This window comes from Cetorhinus maximus, chromosome 3 (assembly GCF_964194155.1).
Source record: "Cetorhinus maximus chromosome 3, sCetMax3.hap1.1, whole genome shotgun sequence".
NCBI lineage: Eukaryota > Metazoa > Chordata > Chondrichthyes > Lamniformes > Cetorhinidae > Cetorhinus > Cetorhinus maximus.
In genome coordinates this window covers 164,589,097-164,602,088 of record NC_135881.1, presented here as the reverse complement: position 1 = coordinate 164,602,088, position 12,992 = coordinate 164,589,097, and positions in this window count along the sequence as shown.

The window sequence follows — 12,992 nt, the reverse complement described above, 5'->3', positions numbered from 1 at the left end:
ACCAATTTTGAAGGAGTTGACAGTATCTGAGGAAAGGGAAAAGTTGATGATGTCAGCGAGAATATGACTGAGATAGGTTAAGGAGTTAGGCTGAGTGGCTGGAGGAGCAGGTAATGAATCTTGTAGTGTAGAAGATGATGAAAGCAAGAAGGGAAATTAGGTGAGGCTGGAGTAGGCTTGAGGCCTGTAGCTTTGATGGGGAAGTAATACGGCAGAAATAGGTTGGAACAAATGTAAAGTTTTTTTGAAGAGAAAGAAAGCTACTCAAACTTAAAGCAAAAGTGAGGTGAAAGGAAACTTAGTGAGGGAGGAGTTTTGAGTTATCTTTGTCATTCAGGATGATTCTGGAACATTTAGCAATAAAAGAAAAGAACCAATGTTGTTTGAGCTAATCAAGCCAGAAATGGCAGTGGTTTGAACAGGCTGTTGTGCGCATGGACGTGGTGATTTCATGATTGGTGGAGGACCAGCAGAGATGGTATTGGAGTTGAGTCATTTGGGTTCCAACAGCTCCCATATATGCTTGTGCTATGAGATTCCAGTACCCACCTCTAACATAGTGCATATTAGCTACCATCTTGCAGCAGAATCTGGTTTTTAAAATGCTAGAAAATAGATTACAACAGTAGACGATCATGGCCCTGAAAAGACTCATGAGTTCCACTCATCTCCTGCCATAATTATGACCAAAAACCAGTAAAACTACCAGGAAAACAATAGAGGAACAGTTGGACCAGTTTTCCATCGTTTATGGGAATTTCCTCACTGCCATGTAAGGGGTGGGACACAGTATCCATCACTTATAAAGCAGTTTGGTGATGGGGTGGGGTCTCCATAAATCAGTAGCTCTCACTCCTGACGCTCATTCAGAAACCAGCACTTGTATGGGAAACAGTATGGTGAGTGAGTAAAAGTACACTAGAAGAATTTACAGTTGAGAAGTGGGAGGTTTTAGAAAGGCTATCATGACTTAAAATTGATAAGGTGCTAGGACTCCATAAAGATGTCAACTGAGATGCATCCAAGGGTACTGAGAGAAGTGAGAGTTGAAATTGCAGAGGCACTATTGATAATCTTCCAGTCTTCCTTAGACACAGGGACCTCCCTGGACTGGAGAATTGTGAATGTTACACCCTTGTTCAAAAAGGGTGCAAGGCAACTACAGACCAGTCAGTTTGACCTCAGTGTTAGGGAAACTTCTGGAAACTATAGTTCAGGACAAAATCAAAAGTCACTTAGACAAGATAATTAAGGAAAGCTAACATGGATTCATTAAGGGAAAGTCATGTTTAACTAACTGGCTGGATTTTTTGAGATGGTAACAGAGAAGGTTGATAAGGGCAATGCTGTTGATGTGGTGTATGTGGATTTTCAAAAGGCATTTGATACAGTGCCACACAACAGACTTGTGAGCAAAATTCTAGCTCATGGAAGAAAAAGAAAAGTAGGCACTTGGATAAGAAATTTGCTGAGTGACAGGAAATAAAGAGTAGTGGTTAATGGATGTTTTTTAGATTGGAGGAATGCTTGTAGTGGAGTTCCTCAGGGCTCATTGTTGGGACCCTTGCTCTTCCTGATATATATTAATGACCTAGTGGTGTTCAGGGCGTGATTTCAAAATTTGCAGATGATATGAAGATTGGAAACATTGTCAACTGTGATGAGGATAGTTTTGAATTTTAAAACGATTTAGACATGCTGGTAGATTGGGCAGACAAGTGGCAGATGAAGTTCAATGCAGAGAAGTGTGAGGTGATTCATTTTTGCAGGAATAATATGGAGAGACAGTATAAAATAAAGGGAGAGATAAAGGAGGTACAGAGACAGAAGAACCTCGTATATATACAAGTCACCGAAGATGGCGGGGCATTTTGAGAGAGCAGTTAATAAAGCATATAGTATCTTAGGCTTTATTAATAGGGACTTTGAGTACAAGAGTGAGGAAGTCATGTTGAACTTGTGTAAGACACTAGTTAGGCCTCATCTGGAGTACTGCGTCCAGTTCTGAGCACCATACTTGAGGAAGAATATGAAGGCATTGGAGAGAGTACAGAGGAGATTCACAAGAATGATTCCAGGGATGAAGAACTGTAGCTACGAGGGTAGATTGGAGAGGTTGGGACTGTTTTCCTTGGAGAAAAGAAGGCTGAGAGGAGACTTGATAAAGGTATTCAGGATCCTGAGGGGTATAGACAGGGTAATTAGTGAAAAACTGTTCCCACTGATGGGAGCATCAAGAACTAGAGGACACAGATTTAAAATAATTGACAAAAGTAATCTGAGGATTTTTTTTTTACCCAGAGGGTGGTTGGAGTCTGGAATGAATTTCCTGAGAGGGTGGTGGAGCCAGGTTTGATTGAGATATTCAGAAAGGAATTGGATGGCTAGCTGAAAAGAAATAATGTGCAAAGTTATGGGGATAAGGCACAGGAGTGGGACTAGGTGGAATGCTCTTTCAGAGAGTCAGTGCAGACTTGATGGGCCGAATGGCCTCCTTCTGCACTGTAAAGATTCTGTAAGTCTGTGACTATAACTCCATAGAGATGTCAAATAATCAAAGATAGCACTCCGCTTCAGCCTATGTAAACAGACCCCTCCTGATCTAATCCATTATTGAGTCTCGGAGCTCAGCCAAGCACACACAATGAGGCCGTCTGCCAACTCATCCTGTCCACCATTTTTAAAGGCCTTCAGAGTCAATTTGACTCTGCAAAAATCTAGCCCAACATTTCTGGTCTGTGACTGTCTTTGGGTAGAATTTAATGCCCTTCCCCGAGGGGAGTTTGGCGGCAGGGGTCATATAATCGGGAGGGAGTGTGGTGGGTGCGGTCTTCACCGCCATCCCAACCATGCCTCTCTACCGCTCTCCCTTCCTTTGAGATGCTTCTTAAAATCTATCTCGCCTGCTTAAATATCTCTTTATGTGGCTTGCTGCCAATCTTTGTTTGATAACTCTCAGAACCTTGCGATGTTTTACTACAGTAAAGGCGCTATATAAATGCAAGTTGTTGTTGTTGTAATGCTGCTAGGGATAAGGATAAGGAAAACATGAGCTCATTCATTCTCCTGTTTGCAGAATCTGGCAAGATCTTTATCCCATGTACAATTACGCCCACACAGCAAATATAGGCCTGTGGAATTTATTACCACTGACCGTTATTCACAGATGCCCATTTGCTTTATCATACTGGGGCTAAAGTTCAAATAGAGCATCACTTGATTAAGCTAGGCTTCAAAAATATCTCAGTGCTGCCCTTAATTTTATAATCGAGCGATGTTGCTGCACTGTCAGATTAATGTACCTACCTCCACAGTCCACATTTCCCAATCTTGCCACCAATGACATGGCTTTTAATGACTGGAGGCCATATGTTCTCCAGTTTACTCTAATGAAAGTTCTATGAGTTCTGAAATGATCAGTGGTAAAATATAAAATGTTAACTTCAGAGCAATTTCACTAGACTCCAATACCGGTATGGAACCTTGCTAATGGTGACTGTACGTTGAAGATTTGAGCTATAACGTTATAGTCCAGTCTCCAATTTATGCTCACATCCTATAAGACCTGCAAGAATAATTTTATTGCACTCGATTTTAATTCTGTGCAAGTGAGTGGGTTTTGAATGGGTTAAAATTGGACCCACAGTTTTAGTTAAGCAATTTATCTTGCAAAAGGTGATCCCACTTAAATATTACCTGATCGTTTAAATTTCATGGGAACCAGGAAGCACACAATGAAAAGAGGTCTTTGACACCAAGGGCTATCAAGTGACCAGAATAGAAATTAGAAAATTTGTTCTATCATGAACTCCACCTGCTCATTTCATCTCTTGTTCTTAAAAAACAGTACCTGATCTTTAAAGATTACTAAACCATGGGTGGAATTTTACAGCTCCGTCGAGTGGGGGCAGGGCCATAAAATGCGATGAACCATTCAGTAGTCCATTGACTTTGGTGGGACCATAAAATCCCGATGGTGTGAAATTCCACCATATGCTCCAGAATATCCATCTATCCTCAAATCTCCACTGTCGGAAGCTATACCAGTGACTAAATTCTCTGTACGTTGTTTGAACCTTAACCGTTGGCCCTTATTTTAAGGTAGCAATGACAGCAAAACTGTCAGTGTTCATCATCATTACTCCATTTAAACTGACATAAACTCCAGGAGTCCAAAAATGCACAATTAAACACAAAAATCCAGAAGTGGGTGTCAGTAGTTGCACTGCTGAAGTCCCACATAATTGCAACCAAGTAGAAGTCATTGAACTGATATAGGCTCACTCTTCTATGCTATTAGTCTCATTGTAAAAGACTTTGTAGAAGTTACACCTTGTTAAATGAGGTATAACTGCGTTTTTGGTGGTGCCTTAAGTTTACAATTACTGCTGAACAATCTCATTATAAGAAATGCATAATTTCAAAATAAAATATATATTTTTTAAGTTTGTTTAAAATATGCCTGTTTCTACCTTAATCCCATACATCTGTCCCAATCATTTATTTCACTCTGTAAAATTTTTAATTAGAAGTGAAAAATTCAGTCCAATTTGCTTCCTAATTTGTTGTCTCTGAGAATGTAAAAATGTGATTGGCTGTTTACCCTGCCTGATGGCTCACTGTTGCTGGGCACCTGGCGATCCCCTTGACTTTTCACCAGAGATTGCTAGATCTTTATGGGAAACTTTCTTTTAGGTCAACGGCGAGCACCATTGCTTCATTGATGACTGCGAAATCCAGGTCATATTTTATTTGGTGAATTTTGTATTCATCAATGTTGTGCTGATGTTAGTGCTGAGGAATGAACAACCTTTTTATTTCAATCACCCATCAATGACTGCTAAGCTAAGTAAACAAGTTAGATGCAGAGTAAATTTCCAACTCTGCCCCTGCAATGTACCTCAGAAGACCACCTTTTACTGAATCAGTGTGGCATTTAACTATTTCCCATCACCATCCATTCTGTGGTGTTACTAAGTCACATAGCCAAACTTAGTGTCCAATTAAAGACAATTTTGTGCACTGGACCCGGGGGCGAACCTCGATAGTGGAGGTGAGATGCACCACTGCACCAGCTAGTTATCTCTGCTACATGTTTAATGGTGCATGACCCATGAGACATAAACATTTTTCTCACTTATCAATATAAGGAAAGAAAAACTTGTGTTGATATAGTGGCCTTCATGACATTATGATGTCCCAAAGTTCTTTACAGCCAATTAAGTATTTTTCAAGTGAAGTCACTGTTCTAATGTAGTAAACAATGCAGTCAATTTGTGCACAGCAAGCTCTCACAAACAGCAAAGTGATAATGACCCGTCCAAAATATGGACTGTCTAGTATATACAGTCCTGCTCTACAATAATAACTAGACTTTAAAAGTACTGAATTGGATTTAACATGCTTTCAGATGTTCCGAGGTCATGAAAGGCACTTTATAAATGCGAGTTCTTCCTTTGTCTCTAACCAGAAGTAAGGATAATCTTAAAATAAAAGCAAAAAACTGCGGATGCTGGAAATCCAAAACAAAAACAAAAATACCTGGAAAAACTCTGCAGGTCTGACAGCATCTGCAGAGAGGAACACAGTTAACGTTTCGAGCTTCACTGGAACAATGCAGCAGGCCACCCCCTACACCTCAACCCCCTCCCACAGCACCTTCCCATGCAACCGCAGAAGGTGCAACACCTGCCCCTTTACTTTTCCTCTCCTCACTGTCCAAGGGCCCAAACACTCCTTTCAAGTGAAGCAGCATTTCACTAGCACTTCCCTCAATTTAGTCTATTGCATTCGCTGCTCCTAATGTGGTTTCCTCTACATTGGAGAGACCAAATGCAGACTGGGTAAACGCTTTGCAGAACACCTTCGGTTTGTCCGCAAGCATGACCCAGACCTCCCTGTCGCTTGCCATTTCAACACTCCACCCTGCTCTCATGCCCACATGTCCGTCCTTGGCCTGCTGCATTGTCCCAGTGAAGCTCAACGCAAACTGGAGGAACAGCACCTCATCTTCCGACTAGGCACTTTACAGCCTTCCGGACTGAATATTGAGTTCAACAATTTTAGATCATGAATTCTCTCCTCCATCCCCACCCCCTTTCCGATCCCCCTTTTTTCCAATAATTTATATAGATTTTTCTTTTCCCACCTATTTCCATTATTTTTAAATGTATTTCCATCCATTGTTTTATCTCTACCTTTTAGCTTATTTCGACCCCTTCCCCCCACCCCTCCCCCACCAGGGCTATCTGTACCTTGCTCATCCTGCTTTCTACCCTTAATGTCACCTATTATCACATTCCTTAGATAATATCACCAACTTCAACACCTCTTTGACCTTTTGTCTATGACATCTTTTGGTTATCTCCACCTATCACTGGCCCTCTATCCAGCTCTACCTGTCCCACCCCCCCTTAAACCAGCTTATATTTCACCTCTTTTCTATTTTTCCTTAGTTCTGTTGAAGAGTCATATGGACTCAAAACGTTAACTGTGTTCCTCTCCGCAGATGCTGTCAGACCTGCTGAGTTTTTCCAGGTATTTTTGTTTTGGTAAGGATAATCTTGTCTAGAATTTTGTTACAACGCAGGAGGCCATTCAGCTCATCATGACTGCACTTGCTCTCCAAATAAGCAATTCACCTAGTGTCATTCCCCCACCTTCTCCCATAGCCCTCCACCTTCCTGCTTTTCAGATACCAGCCTAATTCCCTTTGGAATGCCTCGATTGAACCTGCCTCCACCACAGTCTCAGGCAGTGCATTCCAGACCCCAACCACTCACTGCATGAAGAAGCTTTTCCTCATGTTGTTTTTGCTTCCTTTGCCAATTACTTTAAATCTGAGCCCCCTTGTTCTTGATCCTTTCACAAGTGGGAACAGTTATTCCCTATCTACTCTGTCCAGACCCCTCATGATTTTGAATACATCTATTAAATCTCCTCTCAGACTGGTCGTCTTCAAGGAACAGTCTCAAATTCTCCAATCTATTTTCATCTCTGGAACCATTCTCACGAATCTTTTCAGTTCTCTATCCAATGCCTTCATATCTTTCCTAAAGTGTGGTGCCCAGAACTGGACACAATACTCCAGCTGAGGCCAAATTAGTGTCTCAAACAAGTTCAACATAACCTCCTTGCTCTTGTACTCTATGTCCCTATTAAGAAAGCTTAGGATACTGTATGCCTTATTAACTGCCCCTTTTCTTATTTGTCTATATAATGAAAGAAAAACTTGTATTCACATAATGGACTTTGTGACCTTATGAAATTCCAAAGTGCTTTACAGCCAATTAAGTATTGTAACACCATGCTCTATATTCAGTTGCTCATTATTAACTATTTACATTTCTGCTTTCTTTAGCTCTATTTTTCAAGGAAGATGAAAGCTCTTGTATGTGACCCATTCATATTCTCACTTCCTTGCTCGTGTACTCATTCACTCACATATTAATCATTCACTCACTTCCTCATCTTCTCACAGCATCTGTCTTTCATTTCCCGTTTATGTTTCCCTCTTTTTCATTTCTGCTTTTTGATTCTCTTGTTTATTTTCTGCTGCACACTGAAGGTGGAGGTGATATCAGAAATCGAGTGACACTGGAGATTAATGCATTATCTCTTCACTCAACTGTGACTCTGATTCAAATCCAAGTTAATAGTCTGCTGACTGTAAAGGTCACATCATAAAGCCTTAGATAAACATCAGCCAATTCCTAATCAGTGTGGACACCGAGGACAGCTGCCCAATCAAACAGAATAGGAAAGAACATGGCTGTAGTAAAAATATTCAAAATTGAGTGGCTGGTCTTTAAAGGTTGACGTGCAGTCATGGATTTTCATCCAGGTGTGGAAACACGTTTCGCTGCCCCAATGGCCACACTTCCTTTTGGAGGAAATCCGAGTTTCCTCTGCATTCCCAGCCCCATGCCATTTTCCTCTGACACCTTTGAGGATCAGGAATGCCTAGTCTGCATAACATACCCCCACCCCCGCTGAAGCCAGCTTCGCCATTTTAAATGGGGGATAAAAATCGATTTCCTCCCACACACTATTTTCGCCTGGTGTAGGCTTTTGGAAACCCATTAAAAGCACAGCAGCTTTGAGAGTTTGTGAAGTAAATGGAAAGCCTGCTGAGGAGTCAGGGATATTCTGAAAGGCACGTGAAAATATTTTCACACCTTCAAATGTCACAGCAAGTCCTCGCTTTACATTACCCCGTTTTAAATTGTTTTGATTTAACGTTGTGTTTTTAATGGGAGCGGTGTCCTCATTTAGGGTTGTGGAATTGCATTAATGTCATTTTTCAGCGTGTGACGTAGAGACACATAACCCAATTGGTCCCATTTTGGTTCAGCCTCTCCCACTCTCCAACACCCACTCACCGACCCTCCTGCTCAGTGACTCTCCCGCTGAGTGACCCTCCCACTCCCAACCCTCTCACTCAGTGACCCTCCTGCTCACTGACCCGCCCGCTCACCGACCCTCCCGCTCACCGACCCTCCCGCTCACCGACCCTCCCGCTCACCGACCCTCCTGCTCACCGACCCTCCCGCTCACCGACCCTCCCGCTCACCGACCCTCCCGCTCACCGACCCTCCTGCTCAGTGACCCTCCCACTTCCAACCCTCCCACTCCCAACCCTCCTGCTCAGTATCCCTCCCACTCAGTGATCCTGCCGCTCACCAACCCTCCCGCTCGGTGACCCTCCTGCTTACCGACCCTCCCGCTCAGTGACCCTCCCACTCACCGACTATCATGAAGCTATTAACATATATTATTGGAATATATTTTTCTTTTAAAATAGAGATTTAGTGTGTGGGTGTGTCTTAATTGGATTAAAGCCAACTAGTCTGGGTGCTTTGATGTGTACTAGTTTTGATATGTAAGAGAGATAGCATTTGCATTTTTTGAATAGAGCATTCAAGAAGTGGGGTGAAAATTGACACCTGTCTAGCAGATACCAAGCAATATGTTTATATTACTGATAAAATTGGTACTATGAAAGGGGTTTTATTGTTAGAAGAGGCTGGTGATACAATGGGAATTTACATTCAATGAGCGGTGTTAGGTATAACTTCAGCAGTTTTTGTGTGTGCAGGGCAAAGGCAATATGAGGTCAGAGGGAGCTTTCAGCCTCCAACTGTCTCCACAGGAACCAAAGTGAAAAGAACCTCATCTTGAATTCGTAAGGTAAAAATGCTTTGCCTGGTGTTTGGTTAAGTCTATAGGTTGCTGTTGCCTTAATGGAGATTAGTTTGGGAATTTGTTAAAAGTTATGATAGTAGTAATTTGCAGCCATATATAAATATATTTTAACCTGTATAAATTGATAAAAATGTTTCATTTAGTTTAATGTAAAACCTCAGGAACTGGTGGTCTGATTCCTGTTTTTAAAGTCACATCTTAAACATAACACTTAAAATTATTGGTTATGACAGTTGTTTAAAGTTTCCCTCTGGGATTTTTAAATAACTCTGCCTTACCAACTGCATCAGTCATAACACCAACTCTCCCACTCCCGACCCTCCCGCTCAGTGACCCTCTCGCTCCCAATCCTGCAACTCAGTGACCCTCCCACTCAGTGAACCTGCCACTTACCCCTCCCGCACTCCCCCTGTGCTGCCTCATAGCTCACAAACTACACTGCAAACCTGAACCTTACAGGAAAAGATGAAAATCCAGGCTAAATCGCACATCACTCGGGAGTGCAATTTGCAAGCCTTGAAATGGCCCGACTCACAAAACACACTCCCAAGAGATGAATCCAGCCCGTGTTGTTTGCACTAAATTAAGAGGCCTTTCCTCTGTACTGTGCCCATCCTGGCAGTGTATAACACCAAAAGGGAGACAAAGGATTTATACGTCAAGACTGCTGCACCACTTGATTAGTGCAAAAACAAAAATAAAGACCCTAAATATAACCACAAGGCAGGAAGAGAGCCAGAGGTGGATTTAACCTGAAAGTTAGGTTTCCTGTAAGTCCTGTCGTATTTACTGGCAGGGCTTATTTTGAATTTTGTCAACACCCACCAGCCAAACAGATTGACAAGTTGGAATTGGGTTGGAGTCATGTTGCAAGGGAAGTTGGGTTGAGTTGGTGTTGTATTGAAGGTGACTAATGGTGGGATTGGAGGTTAGTTGATTGGCAGTTGGATATGTGTTGGTAGGTTAGGGTTGTGTTGGGGGTGGGTTGGGGTTGGGTTGGGGTTGGGTTGGGTTGGGGTTGGGTTGGGGTTGGGTTGGGGGTGGGTTGGGGTTGGGTTGGGGTTGGGTTGGGGGTCGTGTTGGAGACGGGTTGGGGGTCGGGTTGGGTGTCAGGTTGGGTTCGGGTTGGGGTGGGGTTGGGAGGCGGGTTGGGGTCGGATTGGGGGTGGGTTGGGGTCGGATTGAGTGTCATGTTGAAGACAGGTTGGGGTCGGGTTGGGGGTCAGGTTGGGAGCGAGTCAAGTTGAGGTCGGGGTGGGAGTCGGGTTGGGGTCGGGTTGGGGGTGTGGGTTGGGGTCGGGTTGGGATGTGTTGGGGCGTCGGGTTGGGGTAGGGTTGGGGGTCAGGTTGGGTTGGGGATGGTTGGGGGTGGGTTGGGGATGGTTTGGAGATGGTTGGGGGGTGGATTGGAGTCGGGTTGGGGATGGTTGGGGGTGGGCGGGGGTCAGGTTGGGGGTGGGTTAGGGTTGGGTTGTGGGTGGGTTGGGGATGGTTGGGGGTCGGGTCGGGGGTGGGTTGGGGTCGGGTGGGGGTCGGGTTGGGGTGGGTTAGGGTCGGGTTGTGGTGGGTTGGGGTCGGGCAGGGGTCAGGTTGGGGGTGGGTTAGGGTTGGGTTGGGGATGGTTGGGGGTCGGGTCGGGGGTCAGGTTGGGCGTGGGTCGGGGGTCAGGTTGGGCGTGGGTTGGGGTTGGGTGGGGAGTCGGGTCGGGGGTCAGGTTGGGCGTGGGTCGGGGGTCAGGTTGGGCGTGGGTTGGGGTTGGGTGGGGGGTCGGGTTGGGTGTTGGGTTTGGGGTGGATTGGAGGTGGGCTGGGGTCGGTTTGGGGATGGTTGGTGGTGGGTTGGGGACAGGTTGGGGGGTCGGGTTGGGAGTTGAGTTTGGGGTGGATTGGATGTGGGCTGGGGTCAGGTTGGGCATGGTTGGTGGTTGGTTGAAGCTGAGTTAGGGGTAGGTTGTACAAGAATTGGGATTGGGTTGTCCATTTAAAGATTCTTAAACTCTCACCCACAAAGAAGGGTTAACATTCTCCCAAAGTTCCAAATCAATTGTCTCAAAAGAAATTAGGAATGAGAAGACTAACTTTATTTTGAAAACCTTCTAAGGAATGTTTTATGTAAGTAAAGGCTCCCACTATCACATTGAAACTGAAGAGAAAGCAGAAATAATTCCTAATCCAATTTACTGTTACAGATTAGTGATCTATTGCACCTGTACTGGTTTCAGTTAATGTATAACCTCGGATATCTATTGTGCACTGAAATATACAAAGGTTAGTAATGTATAAGTTAAACGACGTTGCATCATTGCTCCAGGATTTGCTGTTTTTTCCCCCCCACATTGCAGTCCATCAACAATTGCAAAATGATTCTCATCTTTCCCCTCTGGCAAGATCCAGTATTATCAATACTGAAGCAGACACAAATAAAAGAATCAATAGAGATAAAAGCAAAGAACTGCGGATGCTGGAAATCTAAAACAAAAACAGAAACAGAAATACCTGGAAAAACTCAGCAGGTCTGGCAGCATCGGCGGAGACGATTGACGTTTCGAAACGTCAACTGTGTTCTTCTCCGCCGATGCTGCCAGACCTGCTGAGTTGTTCCAGGTATTTCTGTTTCTGTTTTTGTAAAAGAATCAATATTCTGAATCACTCTGTCACGAGTACATTACTGTATTAATATTCTTCACTGTACACGGAAGGAACAAATCAGCACACAGGGTTCCCCATTCGTTATCTGTCTTGGGCTCCATCCAGTGGACAGTCAGTGAACTTTCAGCAGAAGATAAAACGTTGACCCTTAATCTTGAATATGCTTCACACAAAGTTTCAAAGGTCACTTTGGGCGGAATCGTCCCAGACTTGCACTAAGTGCGATAACGGGTGAGAAAAAGGATGTTGTACCTGCCTGCCGCAATGGCGGCGTTTAACGCTGTATCATCCCAATCCTGCCTCATTAATTAATCATTCCCAGGAAGCACACATCTTCATTGTCCTCATCCCGTCCGTGAGACCTCTCACCACCCACACATACCAGGCATACTTATCATTTGCCCGCCACGCCATCACCTCACCACTTCAGGGGAGGCAGTGGCATAGTGATTTTGCCACTGGTTTAGTAAGCCAGAGACCTGGAGACCTGGGTTTGAATCCCACCATGGCAGACGGTAGAATTTGAAGTCTAATGATAACCACAAAACCATTGCTGATTGTTGTAAAAACCCATCTGGCTAATTAATGTCCTTTAGGGAAGGAAATCTGCTGTCCTTACCCGGTCTGGCCTACATGTGACTCCAGATCCACAGCAATGTGGTTGATTCATAACTGCCCTCTGAAATGGCCTAGCAAGTCATTCAGTTCAACAGCGAATAGGGATGGGCAACAAAAGCTGGCCTTGCCAGCTATACCCACATCCCATCAAGGAATTTTAAAAAAATCACACCGGGCACCATATTTAAAGTGCAGCCGCGTATACACCTCAGTGCTTCCAGCCAGGACTACTGCAAAGGAGACATGGCCCCGAAAGGCAAGAAGGCAGCAGACCCAGTTTAATGACGCACCCCTCAAGCGCCTTTTGAACGCAGTGGAGACCTGCTGTGATGTCCTCTACCTCTGCTCTGGCCACAGGAGGGGCAGAAACATCACTAATCCAACATGGGAGGTGGTGGTAGCTATGGTCAGCGCCAATACCCTGCAAAAGAGGACAGCCATCCAGTGCCGACAAAAGATGAATGATCTCCTCCATTCTGCCAGGGTAAGTCACTCTCCTCATCACTCTCAACTCACACTCAC